Genomic DNA, 15,179 nt, shown 5'->3' with positions numbered 1-15,179 from the left:
GTGCTGTCTTCTGAAAACGTATCTATTAGAGAAAATGTACATCATGTACATTTTAAGGTTTCTATTCCAACATTATTGCCAGTATAAACATTTTAGAGAAAAAGTGTGAGTTGCAGCCTGCGACACTGACAGATTTGACTACAAATGCCAAAATGTCGCTCTTACAGTCAAGCTAACTTAATTTTTAAAGTTAATTTGACTGATTTTAAATAATCCAGCCATGCCTGCAAAACTATACAATGCAAGTTGTGGAGAGAAAACAAAACTTGTTTATTAGTATCAAGAGTTTGCCACTCAAAACTCTCTTTCCCTGTATAATCTGATGAATCTGAAATAAGAGGTTAAGGGTCTTAATCCAGATTAGATGTGAAATCAGACTCTATAATCTGGCTAATTACTGGAACATAATTTCAGGAGGCAACTGATTCTGCCAAACTCAGAAGTGTGACTGCTGCTGTCAGTTTGCCGACATTAGGATTACTTTGCTGTATTTTAGATGGAATATATTTTTAAAAAACCCAACAATGTTATGGAAATGTACAGGCTAGAATTTTCATACATTTTCTTCTGTGCTACACTTTGATGATGTAAAATTGCCACTATTTACAACAATTTCTGAGCCTTTAAAGACTGGACAATGGCTGCGTCCACAACTGGATCCTGTAATAATATTACAGACTACAGCAGGCGCCTACTGCAGACCTTCTGCAGGTGAACTCAGTTTTGGTTTGGATCAGAGGGCAGCATTTATCTGGAAGTGAAACTGTTTGACTTTCACTGAGAGGTGTCAGAGAGGACTTGAGTTTGACCAGGAAAAACACCTTTCAATGTGTTTTGATCTACTAAAGGATCCGATGACTATTTCCCTGTGGGCAAAGCTACTGGATCAGCTGTTTCGCTATTTGCTAACTGCTGGACAGAGCCATGATCTGTTTTGAGACCGATAACAAGGAAAACAAATGCGCACATTTAGATAAAAAACATCAGTCAACAACATCACATAATATGTTTTTATTTTTATTTTGTGGAAGCATTTTTCAGTCAAAGGTGAAACAACACCGATATAATGGGTTATAATGGGACTTTCCATACCCGCCTCATTAACTTCAATAGAAGTGGCACCAAAGTCTGGCACCAATGCCAAATTCTAATGCTGTCACTATTATGTAATGACCCTTCCTTCTTCGCAGGGGAATTTTTCACTGTAATACCGCGAGTGGCCACTGGAAGAAGGCTGAGTGGCGGTGCCCTATCCACGTCTTCTTCTACATCCATGTTGCGAACTGCTTCTGCCGTCTATCTATCACATTGTTTCTATTGTAATGTTTCAAAAGACAAATCAGTTTGCTGGAACATTAATTTCGGTTGACAGAAATTCATGAAAATATTAGTCGTTTTTACGTCATTACAGAAATATCCTTCGTTGTCTGGCCACATAAAAACAACAAAACTACCGATGCTAGAGTCAAACCGCTGAATGCTACAACATGTCATTACATAGTCACTACTGATGCCTTTCAAAGTATGCCACGGAGACCTCGGGGAAAGAGGGGACACACAAGTCTCTGATCTTGTGATATTTGTAAATGCTTCACGATAAAACCTGAATTCAATTCAATTTTATTTATATAGCGCCAATTCATAACAGAAGTTATCTCATTGCACTTTTCCTATAGAGCAGGTCTAGACCCAACAAATCCCACCATGAGCAAGCATTTGGCGACAGAGGCAAGAAAAAAACTTCCTTTAAGAGGCAGAAACCTTGGACAGAACCAGACTCAATGGTGGGCGGCCATCCGCATGTTAGGAGAGGAGAGAGAGAGGTTTTTGGAAAGGGGTGGGTGGGGGTGGGAGAGAGGTTTTGGGAAAGGGGGGGGTGGGGGTGGGAGAGAGGGAGGCACAATGCAAATACCACCTAGAATTTTTAAAATAGTAGAAATGTAACTGTAGTGTTAATATTAATAAATTAATAATAATAATAATAATAATAATAGGAATGACAGCTATAGGAATAATAATGTCAGTATTAGTAACAGAGCCAATGACAACTGTAGTAGCAGTTGTCGAGCAGGAACACGGGGGCAGCAGGCGGCCCACAACCACAGATCCAGACTCTGCAGCTCCGGAGGCAGAAATACCTGCTGAAAGCGACAGAAGGAGAGAGGAGAGAAACGAGAAAGCACAGAACTACGGGAGAGAGAAGATGTCGAGTTAGTAACATGCAGTAATGGGATAAAAATGCGTACAGATGGAGAGGGAGAGAAGGAGAGGAAAGAGGTGCATCATGGGAAGTCTCCCAGCAGTCTAGGCCTATAGCAGCATAACTATGGGATGGTTCAGGGCTCACCCAAGCCAGCCCTAATTATAAGCTTTATCAAAGAGGAAAGTCTTAAGCCTAGTCTTAAATGTGGAGATGGTGTCTGCCTCCCGAACCCAAACTGGGACCTGATTCCACAGGAGAGGAGCTTGATAACTGAAGGCTCTGGCTCCCAGTCTACTTTTGGAGACTCTAGGAACCACAAGTAACCCTGCATCCTGGGAGCGCAGTGTTCTACTCGGGTAATAAGGTACTATGAGATCTTTAAGATACGATGGTGCCTGACCATTAAGAGCTTTGTAGGTGAGGAGAAGGATTTTAAATTCTTCTGGATTTTACAAGGAGCCAGTGCAGAGAAGCTAATATTGGAGAAATATGATCTATTTTCCTAGTTCTTGTCAGTATACGTGCCGCAGCATTCTGGATCAACTGGAGTGTCTTAAGGGACTTATTGGGGCAGCCTGATAATAAGGAATTGCAATAGTCCAACCTAGAAACCTTTGGATGCTGCTGCGAAGGAGAGGAGTGTGAGGCCCTGATGCTGTGAAGACCAGCCATTGCATAGTGGGAGAAGCACGGCGGAGGGAGTGGCTGAAACCAGGTACAACATATACGTGTATAGTATGTGGCAGAAAATTATTAGTGGTCCAATCTTCAGTGTGCTTGTTGGTGCTTGGTTTATTTTGGTTCCAGTGCACCCTCCAGCCATAAAATATTCTGGTGGTAAATTTTAAATCACAGGTAATTCTGCTGGGGGTGGAAAAAAAGGTTAATGGTCTGCCGGTTTGAACAAACTAAGAGCTGTGGTCTTACACAGGTAGTGCAGTTTACCGCCACAAACAATGTCATCCCAGGAGTTTAACCAATCCTCCTGTCCAATTGGTCTCAGCGGGACAATGGCAATACAGTCCTGTCTGGTCTTTGTCCCAGAAGGCCACAATGTTTGGCTCCAGATGCTTCCAGTAAATTACATCTGAATGGATTCTGTTGCCATTGACCCAGATGTGGGCGCCCTCCTTCACCCTGTCCTACACGTCCATGTCCTCCACGCTGAATGGACGTTTTCTTGCGGGTGCTGCTGTACAAACTAAAAAGTCATGTTGGTCAAGAATGCTTGGTCTTCGGGATTCAAAACAGCCAGGTGACCCGCCACAGACATCTTCTCACTTCTTTGTTTCTTTGGGAGAGGAAGAAGCAGCATGAGGCGTGCTCGACCCAGCCAGGCAGGCAGCATGAACACTGTAGTGTGCTGTTGTTGCAGAATCTCCAGAGGAAGGACAGTTTTGTGTAGGAGAACAGAATTGAACGCTGGTGTTAACTTTCTGCTTCCGGCTGCATGAAGGCACAACCGTTTGTTTTCTGCAGACGCCAGGGTGATGATGTGCACCGATTCGTTCCGAAGCAGGTTTAGTTATCTGTTCTCCTCTTCCACAAGTTTACAGTTTTCCAGGGTTGAATTTAGAAGCATGTTCTGCTCTTTGTTCTCCACTTGCAACTGTGCAACTTCAAGAGCAGGCTCAGCTGTGTTTTTTCAGCAGACAACAAGGTGAAGTTGTACAATATTGCATTTATGAATAGCTTCAGTTGTCCATACTCACTTCCCAGAAGAGTGAAGTTTTTGTTAAGTGGAGTTCAGAAGTTGCTTCAGCTGATTGTTTTCTATTTGCAACTGCTTGGTGTTACTGCACGCTGATAATATCTCCTCTGACATATGCTATAATAAATAATAAAAAGTACATCTGCATTTCCTGAAATGTTGGAATATTTCACTTGGATTGGGCTGCTTTTTATTGTCAGATGTATGTGAATTTTGTCGGAGCATTCTGCCACATACAAACAACTACATTTGTTACATAATTTTCATTACTCCACCTCCCTCTCAAATCTTCACTACATCACATAGTTGGTCACTATTATCACCCAATATCCCCACTCAGACTACCTTGTTCTATATATTATTAAATCCAAAAACAAATATTAATTGTTCAAAAACTTCCAACAGGCCGAAACAATTTAAATCCCATGGCTGTACTGTTGATTTCACGACCTCTCAGGGAGACTTGGATCTCCTCTGTGCCAGTCATGTCTTTCTCTATGTAAACAGTTTACTTTCCACAGGTCATCACTCTGATTAACTGTTAAGTCTTATAGTGTCAATAGCCCTGTAACACAAACATCCACTTACCTACAAATTATAAAATACAGTTTAACATGTACTTATCATCCAGTACTGTCATACATAAATCCTGTACACTGTATATATTGTATATAGACATGTACGTATGTATATACTGTACATAACCACCGACTTCATGTAGGCCTAATATCATTCAATATTTCTTTGTATTTGTTTACAATATACAGAAATACTGGATTTGTATATAGACCTTGTATGTCGTTGGTCACATACACCTGTATTTTCTCACCTACTTGTATGTACAGTATATTTTACCTCTTTGTTCAGCTTTGTTGTCATTGTTTTTAGCTGCATGTCTATTTCTATTGGAGTAAGTACACTGAGAGCAACTTAAAACCGTATTCAAATTCCATGTATGTGTACACACACTTGGCCAATAAAGCTGATTCTGATTAAGTGTTAAAGATTGATCGCAACTCCCAAATTTGAAAGGGCTCCAGATGTCTCCACATACAGTAGTTAGTGACCAGCAGATGGCAGCATTACAGCACAGAGTTGGAGGACATGCCCTTACCAGTAAAGAAAAAACATTTTGGAAAGGTATGATGGCGAGTTGATAAAAAGATACAAGGTCTGTCACAATTCCCAGAATACCCACACAACATGAAAGCTGAAATATCCAATTCATAATGATGGATTAAGCATGAATAGAACAAATAAAAAAGTGCATTAATATGTACCATATATTGGCTGGGCTATGAAAGAGCAACAACGAATAAGAAAACAAACAAACATGGTTAATTGTAATTATTCCAAATTAGAAAACTAGCAAGAAAACTTTTTACAGAAATGTTTTATTTTTAGGTTGACTAAAACTTGAAAACGTGGTTAACATACACACATTTTCTAGTGCCTCACTTCAAAGGGTTAATATATCTTTTAGCTTGTTATGAATAATATTACAAAAAGTCTGTAAATCTGATATTGTCAACAGTATACATACTGTACCCATACTGTTTCTTATATAGGCTTTCCTCTTGCATGTCTCAGTATATTGAAACATGTTCATAGTTGGATACAATGAATGATGAGTATCATGACAAGGTGTGCATGAAGCTGTGATAACTAATGTGATGCAGGCCTGCTATTGGCTGATTCAGTGCAGGAGGGAGGGCATTCTGGGTAGACATAATATTGACACGAGTCAAGTTTAGTACCATTCCTAAGATTACATGCAGGGATGTGAACACACTACTTCATTTCTACAATGGTGCAAATTCACAATGTGAAACAACACATCTTTATACTAAAGCCACAGGTTGTAACAACCAATTTAAAATAAAATAAAATAAAAAATGGAAGCAAAGCTCAAAGAATCTGAGCCACCAAACTAGGAATATCTTAATAACCTTGAAGAAAAACAACATATACATCTATTAATGAACAGGACAATAGAATCAGTTATTAAAGGGAAAATTAAGTAAATTGTCTAATATTACACAAAATATCAATATCAAATGTCAATATTTCAACTAAACATTATTATGTTGAACAATATATGGGCAATATTTCAATGCACTAATAATGAAGACAAATGTCAAAGTAATGGAAACAAATGTTTCAGGAAATATCAAGTAAACAGCTTAACACAACACAAATGATCCAAATACCAAACAAGATTTAAATTAAAATATCAAATAAGCAGGAATGATCAGAATATCAAACAAGCAAAACACTAAATTAAATTGTTCAATTAAGAGAAAAAAGAATCAAGAACCTTTTTAGAAAGAGGATAATCAACAAAAATGAAAATAGGGAAAATCCCAACAAGACATCATAGCATCACATTATGTCGCAGTTACTCATCTAGGCCTGACAAAGGTCCATAAGTACTTTCAGTCCATTTAGTACTTGCGTTTGACATTTGTTTCTTGTTTTGTCTTTGCATTATTCTTTGTACCGTGTGGTTCGTTCATGTACTGCTGTTGTCACATGTGAATTTAAAGTATCACATATTTTATTTTCCTATCTAATGCACACCTGGTGGATACTTAGTTTAATTTCTAAAACGGTCAAAAGGTAAACACATACTCATGCGTTCATATAAAATAATGCGCCAACAAAGGGAAAAACATAAAATTACTATAGAAATGAAATCCTTTTCTTTTCCTCTGTGTGGTAGCTGCAGCTATTGTTTTGGTTTCCTAAGCCATTTGAGGCTACAGGCTTTCTTGACTAATCTACTTCCTGATTCGTATTGGCTGAGCTGTAAAGACGAGGGGATCGGAGGTGAGGTGGTCTGTGTGTGTATCCAGGCCTGTTGTCTCCGCTCTCTAAGCTGTTTAGAGCTACTACTGCCTGCTGGTTCCTGGAAAGACATGCTGATCTTTTGTCTGAGCGTGTGTTTCCCCGGCTTCCATTCAAGGTAAGTTTGGGACGCACAACAAAACACAGCACAACATCACATGGCTGGTGGCGGCTGGGCAGTTCCCTGGTGTTAAGAGAGCCCATCCCATTGCCAAAAACAGATTACGTGTTCCCTGCCCTAAAAGGCTGAGGTGTCCTGCCAAAGTGTCCTTAAGAGACTGCTCAGTCAGAATAAGTCTCTCAGGATAAGAGCATCAGCTAAATGTGCATGCATTTTTACACTTTAATGTCAACGTAAGCTTACAAATAACATTTATTCTTCCTCTCCCAAATAACATAATATTTGAATCCACAAATTGAACAATATTCACCCAAGATTTAAATGTTGTTACAAAGTTCAGATAATAGGTTATATGGAAAAATCTTCAATAAATAGTCCCAGTGAAGTAGGCGAGATTTGTATGCAACGTATTAAGAAAAACCTCACATGCTTGATTTAGGATAAGAAAATTGATGGGAACTGAGTATTGCATAAGTATTGCATTGGCGGTTCAAAATTAAAAGGGATTGAACATATATTTTCTATTATCTCTGGGAATTTTTGCCAGGAAATGGCTGTGGAGGTTCAGAGGATGTCCCAGAACCCACAAAATCTCCTACCCACCTACAAATGAAAAAAAAAAAAGTCCTACATAGAAATTAGAGGTAGAGGACTGTTGGCCTCCAGCCACACAACAACAATGGTGCACTTTTGGAAATGTGCTGTAAACAAAACAAAGTTTTGCCAACTAATATCCAAACACATCCACTCCATGATATCACTCCACCAGCTCAGGAACCACGGGCCAAAGAGGTCATGCATGGTTTAATATGATGGGAGAGATTAACTGGAGGCCCCCAAAGCACATTTGATTGGATAAAATTAGGGGCAATGAATGTCAGTCTCCTACCTACAAATGAATCAAATTTCCTACTGAGAAATGAAAGATCTCCTGAACACCATATCAAACTTTGCAAATATATCAACATGCAATACTGTAATTAAAGAAGATTCAGAATAGATTCAGAAATATCCAAGAAATCCCCGCCCAAGATAACTAATACATTTAATTAGTAATAGAGAGCCAAAGTCTCAGCCAGGCTAGCTGCTAGCATAGCATTTGAAATATTCCCAATTCACTACACACTATATAGGGATAGTAGATACAGAAAACTCATTGAGTGCACTCAATGCCACTCCCATTGCACCCACTTGTGCTGTAAAAAGCAAGCATATCACGAGCCTAAATTGGCCTTTTACCCTTTCCGTACAATGCATGATGGTAGTACTATAGTCAATGATTTTGGACACAGCCTTTCTAAATTGCTGGGGTTGGGTTTTGTGTTCATACTATAAGTTACATGTATTAGCGTAAACTTTCAACATCTCATTCTTTAACCAAGATAAAACAATGATTATCTTGTTAGCATTCAACAAAAAGAGCTCTGATGTGATTTTGATAGCAAGCCTGTGGCTAATACTCACGCTGAGCTGTTAAATAAGCAAAGTAATAATGTTTTATTTTGGGTAAAATGACAAGTTGTGCTAATTGTACTGTCCAATACAGTAGTAAACACATACAGACAGAAAACACTGACAGCTCAATGTTAGTTGAACAGAATTTAACATGAAAGTGGGACAGGATTTCACCTCTCTACATGGCAAGTGTTAGTTTAATGTCAGCCATTATTTTGTAGGGGCAGGCACTTTTGCTTCCAATACATATCTGATAACACGTCTATAGCATCTGCTCTGGAAAATACCTGGAAAGCCCTCTCACTTGCTACCTAAATAGGAAACTAAGATGTGAGGAGAAAGCGTCACTCCTGTCGACGGAGTCTTTCTTGAAGACAGATGCTGTTATTGAGCGTCAGTGAGGTCAGGCCTCCCGCTGGGTGACACGGAAAACGAGATGTGGTCAGGTGAAACTCTTAGGCATCCTCTCATTAGGGAAAACCATCTGTGGGTGTGTTTGTGTGTGTGTGAGGAGTTGGAGGGGGGGATTCCAGGGATGACTGACGAAGATGCTAATAGTTGAAAAGCTGCGTAGATCAGATCCGCACAGTGGACTCCAAGCCTTGGCCCACATCATGCACATAAACACATATGCACTCAAACACACACCAACACATACTGGTTGTTGTTTTGAAACTCTAGCACCAGTCTACATCCCCAGTCGGCCCACTGGTCTGTCCATCAGTAATGAAACTCTAGCGGGTCACATGCTGGTGTTGAAATGCCCCCTGCTTGGTCCACTGGCCTGACCCTCATCATGCACACACACAAACACTTGTATACGTCATCATATCTCTCCATACCTCGCTGTGGGGGTCTGTCAGTCAGCGGGGAGGCGGTAGCCGCTCTCCCCCAGGTTGCAGAGGGGTTCACTGGGTAAAAACATCCAGGGCTTCATCTGTAGGATTAGAGGTGTCGCAGTTTCAGTCCCTGCAACAGCCAAACCTGCTCCATCAACTCCTGAACCTTTTCCTGTGCACTCACTGAATGTTATGAATGAGTATGTGTCAGCCTTGTATAATTAGGTGATGTAACTCACCCTCTAGTGGCCATACTGGGGGACCAAAGCTGTGTATGTGTGCAGAGCCATCACTACCAATGAAGACACTGAGGTCGTGTCTTCAGTAGGTTTTGTAGGAGTTTTTAGGAGGGGGTTTAGCTACCTTGGATGCAGTTAAAAGTTACGCAACAGTGGATTTTTTAAGGCCATATACACCTACACAGGTGTTTTTAGATATTAAGTAGAGTTGTGACATTCGCGAACGAACTGATTCTTTTGAACGGCTCATAAACATGAACGATGGGAGCCGAGTCGCGGCTGGAGGGGAGCCGTTCTTTCTGTCGTTCTTTTTTCCTATGCGTGTTTCAAACAGATGCACACAAATGAGCTCCTCAGCGAGACAGAACAGTTATAGGGGGAGGGGCGCACCCAGCGCAGGCCAACCCTTTATAGCGTGATGATATTAGTTATTAGTTATGCACGCATCCTTCACATGAGTACTCCAGTGGAAAAAAACCCTGCGTTCCTCTGTCATTGGGTAGGAGCGGAGCCATGACGTGTGCACGCTGCCGTCACATGCTTACTCCAGTTAAAAAAATAAATAAATAAATAAAAAACCACGTGCGATTGCCTCTCTGTCTCAGTGCCAACGTCAGTAATAGCGGGTCGTTCGGACTTCGAAAGGAAGAAGACACACACGTGACACATCTGAAAATGAGCCAGAGGAAAAGGAGCAGCATTTGGGTGCACTTTTCTCGCGAAGAAATTTGAGGATAATTCAAACTCAGATATTGGTGTGTGATATTCGTTCTTTTGAACGGCTCTTTGAAAGGAACGGATCGCGAAGATCCGGATCCCCTCAAAGAGCCATAAATCCCATCACTAATATTAAGCTGATTAGATCTCTGCTCAGGCAGAAGAAGAGCAGAGTTAAGCTGGGACTTATTGTACACAAAAAGTCACCAAATCAATATAAAACCACGCACTGTCTCACTGCTGGTTTATTTTATACTGATTTCATGCAACGTTTCGGCCAAAAGGAACTTCATCGCCCATATGTACCTGTCGCAAAGATATAGGTTCTCAGTATTTGGGGAGCAAAACTCAATATACAGCACTAGTAAAAACAAGTATTAAGGCCTGGTCACAGCAGGAAGTGAACGATATATGTTGTTCTAGATCTCAGGGCTAGTTAAACTACCGCAGCTGGTGAGCTAACTGCTAATACGTTAGCCAGCTTGGAACACTCTGAGCTTATTTTATTTTCACTGAACTGCGCTGTTTACTCCCCCTGGCATTTGTTCTCAGCATTGTACATTTTATAAAAAGTAATTCGGGGGGAATCTATTTCACTTATTATTTATATAAGTGAGCTTGCTGTCAGTGAACAAGCTAGTTAGCTTGGTTGCTAATGGGGCAATAAGTTCACACATTTTATTCTAAAGACATATTTGCACCATAGACTCCTGTCTCCATAACTTGTCTGCAAACTATTCCTCTGTTGTAGAGAAGTTTATACTTCAGCAAAGAAGGTTAAATAGAAGTGGACAGTGAAACACAGCTAATAAGCTAGCTTCCTCCATTTGTAGTCTTCAGCTCTACGTTCCATTAAAGATTAGCACTGTCGCGATGGCTTGCTATTGATCAACTGTGTCAAGAATGTCGGCACGCAGGAAACCAGGAAAGGACCCAAATGCAGACAGCACAGGCAGACAGGTGCAGTCAATGATTTAATAAGGCTTACTGGCAGGTACACTGGTTAGCAGGCAGGCCGGTAGGTAGACAGGCAGCAAGATAGTCACCGGTAACAGGCAGGCAGATAATAGTCCAAACAACAGGAAACAAAACGGCAGAACCCAACATAGCATTTGAGACGAACTGACAAAGAACAAAGGAATCACTGAGACTATATACTCAGGTGAGGGAAGGATAACAAGACACAGGTGAACTTCATTAGGGCGGAGCAAAAAATCCAAACTGTCGGGAAAAGCAAACAAAGACAGGAAGGAAAACTACCACACACGAGAGAAGGAGAATATTTCAAAATAAAATAGGAAACACTAACCCTCAAACCGTGACAAACTGATGAATGTAAGGCCAATGTTCACTCTCCTTTTAGCTCTGTTTTGGTCTCCACTTAGTGGTGGAAAGTAACTAAGTACATTTACTCAAGTACTGTACTTAAGTATGATTTTGAGGTACTTTTATTTTACTTGAGTATTTCAAGTCTATGCTACTTTATACTTCTACTTCACTACATTTCAGAGGGAAATTGTACTTTTTACCGCACTACATTTATCTGACAGCTGGAGTTACTACTTTACGGATTAAGAATTTGCAAACAAAACATGATAAATTTATAAAATATGATACTGTGCTACAGATTAAACTATCCAAAAGTATATAAAGTAGTTCAAATGTGCGCCACCTCCACCAGCTGTAACATTGAAATACTGCTTACGTGTTAAAGCATCAGTAATAATATACCAATAATATGATATATATAATAATATACTTTCACTTTAATACTTTAAGTACTTCCTGTTAATACTTTTGTACCTTTACTTAAGTGAAATCTTGAATGTAAGACTTTTACAGTAACAGAGTATTTTTTACAGAGTATTATTGTTACTTTTACTCAAGTAAAAGATATAAATACTTGTCCACCACTGTCTCAGCTAACGGCTGAGAAATTCATTTGACTCTTTAGCTGCTAAATGCTCCATTATATTCACCAGCTAGTTGGTAATTTTGTCATGCATGCAGTGGATTTTATATCCCAGACACATGACAAATAACTGCTGCGACCTGTCATTTTTCACAACACAAATATTTTAGGTTCACTGCAACATCTGTTGAATCTCTTATCTCAGTGCTGTGGCTTTTAGGTTTACTCTGCAGTTGAGTTACTGCCAGTTGTTCTGAAAAAGTGTGTCACCTAAAATGAAAATGTAAATTTATGAGAAAGAGTTGGTATCTTTCCAACACTCATGCTGATGTATTTAGAAGTCCAGATGTCGTCAAAGAAAGTTTCTGAATGGCTATCTCGGTGCAATCACAGGGCAAAGAGAGAAATATATCGAGGTTTGAGCAATATTGGTTAAAACAAAGAAATACCTTTTTTTTTACTAAAGTGACTGATGCATGATAAAATGTGCAGAGATGAGAAATCCTTGAGTTTGACCACTATTTGACCTTTCTGTCTGCCCAGAAATGAGGCCAAAAAGCCTGCAGATTTCCCCAAAGTTATGTTAATCAGAGATAATTATATCGGATGATGTGATTGCTGATAACGTTTGTGTTCAGTATTATGAACCCTGAAGCTGAACTCTCAGCCCTTTATCAGTTCACAGAAAGCTAGATGAAGGGGGAATTCCTAGCACAATTTGATATTTAAGTTGTTATTTTGCCAAAGTGTAATTCATTCTGGTTTGGCAGCATGTCCTTAAATAACAAAAACAGACCCAGAAGTTATCTGAAACTAGCTGAAACCTTTGAGAGGCAAGTGAGCGTCAGTAACAATCTTGAGGCCCTGGCTACTCTAATACATGCTTCATTTCAGCCAAGACGCTTTGGGAATCGCATCAAAGTTCCTAAAATGAAGAGCAACAAAAACATGGGCTTATTTATAACCACTGAATCTGACCTGCCTAATATGCTCATGAAATAACGTAGGAATGACTTCTGATTGAACCAGTATTGAACTACTGACTTCCTCTCTCTTCTTATCAGCGGATGGCAGTCTGTTGTAGTTTTATCGCTCTTAAAACTGTTTTACTGACTCTGGGAGTGTTTTTATGGTGTGATGTTAGCGTGAATCCTCACAAACCAAATTTCTTTTTTTTTTTCTTTTCCGGTTATTTTTTCCAAGACATTTGTCAGGAATAGATGCTCTCAAGATAAAGGAAAACATCAAATACGTTTTTCAGATGATTGATGGACTCCTTTATTTAATTTGCTACTGTAGAGGGAAAATCTGCAATGTGGCGGAACGTGCAAGTGGCTTGTGCGTTTCTTTTTGAGACTTTCTTGCAGCTACAGTGCTTAAATCTAATTGAACTGTGGTTTCTGCCTTCCAAAGACTCTCAACACTGTTAACCACTCCCTTCAAAATTTCATGTTTCAAGCCCAAACTGGCTCCTTATCAGGTAAAGAGGAATCAGAGATGTCTCCATTTCCTTGTCCGATTCCTCGGTAGCTGATGAAGAGCCAGAAATATTGTACTTTTCCTTATGCAATAAAGTAGTCATTTTTAAGGGAGTGGTTAACAGTGTTGCAAGGCAGAAATCACAATCAGTATCACTTTGCACACTGATTGTTTACAAATTTCAAAATATACTATACTTTGTAAGTTTGAAAAATATTAAATACTTTAAAATTATCGGAATGGTAGGGTAGGGATATTGATTATTTTTTTGAAGTATTGTTAAAAAAAAACAGTAGCTGTTTATTTATTGACAAGTAGAAACCAGAAAAACAAAGTTGGACACTTGCCTGCTGTCTGTGGTGGATCAAGACTCTCCTCTCAGCTGACCGCCTCTCATGACCAAAGTGAACTTTGAATTGTTTTGACAGTTGGACTTTGAGAAGCTGGCCCGGTCACCTGAACTGGATAAACACTGCATGTCATCGGCTGAAAACCACTAATCTACAGAAAGAGCTTCAGGAATGAGGAAATAAGTGCTTGTTTTCTCGTTGACACCCATTGTTTTAACAGGTTTCAAAGGCCCAAGGATCGCAACGACCCAATAAAACATAAATGATCATCAATTCAGTCATGTGGTTCCATGACAACACAAGTGTGTGTACTCCTTTAGTCATTCATAATGCAATCAGGATTTTATTTGAAGAGTAATTTTGTTTATATGACATGGTTTAATCTGTATCAATAAAAGTGAGAGACCAGAGTTTGTAACAGGGCACTAAAACAATCATTTCACAAAAGTATCCTCTCACATTCATTTGAGATAACATCAAGTCAGTTCATGAACACTGAATTAAATTAAACAAAGCTCAGACTGCACACAATATAGATAAGAATGATGTGATGTCTAAAATAGGCCATGGCTACCTCCGATAATTTGCTTATATAACCTAATGTGAATATTGACTCTTGGACTCTACAACTGTCACACTAGCCGGAAATTAAATTTGGTGAAATACACAGAATGCTAAGACGGTGTATTTGCCATATCAACTATTAGAGCACAGATAATGCAACCACAGAGCACATAAGGCTTTTGTTTTTGTTACACAAAGTGAGCGGGGTTTAGTTTCGCTTTTTAAAGGAATAGTTTGACATTTTGGGAAATATGGTTATTCGCTTTTTCTGAGATTTAAAAGTGGACTGATACCTCTCATGCACGTTAAGTATGAAGTTAGAGCCAGGAAGTTATTAGCCTAGCTTTCTCCTGGTTCTAGTCCTCATGCTAAGATAGACAGTAATAGACCTGGCGTAGCAATCAGCTTATGCAACAGGCTATACTGATAGAAAGTTGCTCATCAAGAAATAGTCACAGTGTGCATCTCCACGTAAAAAAAATACAAAAATGTGCGTTTTTACATTGTTTGTGTGCAGATTAAACAAGCAATATGTGTTAATAAGTCAGCTTTAGAGGTGCTGGCAGGAGTATTGTTTAACTTTGGAGACAACTGGGCTGGCTGTTTCCAGTCTTTGTGCAAAGCTAATCGCGTGCCAGCTCTAGCTGACTTTACTTAAAGCAAGACATAGATATCCATCTTAAGAAAGAAAGCAAATAGGGTATTTCCCAAAATGTTAAACTATTCCTTAAAAAGGTACTAA

General features: G+C 39.5%; 1 pseudogene; it reads right to left on the bottom strand.

Annotated features, from left to right (window-relative positions):
• Positions 1–2,706: 2,706 nt before the first annotated feature.
• LOC122870696 lies at positions 2,707–3,631 on the bottom strand (annotated as a pseudogene).
• Between the last annotated feature and the right edge of the window lie 11,548 nt (positions 3,632–15,179).

The sequence above is a fragment of the Siniperca chuatsi genome, linkage group LG22 (genome assembly GCF_020085105.1).
Source record: "Siniperca chuatsi isolate FFG_IHB_CAS linkage group LG22, ASM2008510v1, whole genome shotgun sequence".
Lineage (NCBI taxonomy): Eukaryota > Metazoa > Chordata > Actinopteri > Centrarchiformes > Sinipercidae > Siniperca > Siniperca chuatsi.
This window is presented reverse-complemented; position numbering and strand designations above follow the sequence as displayed.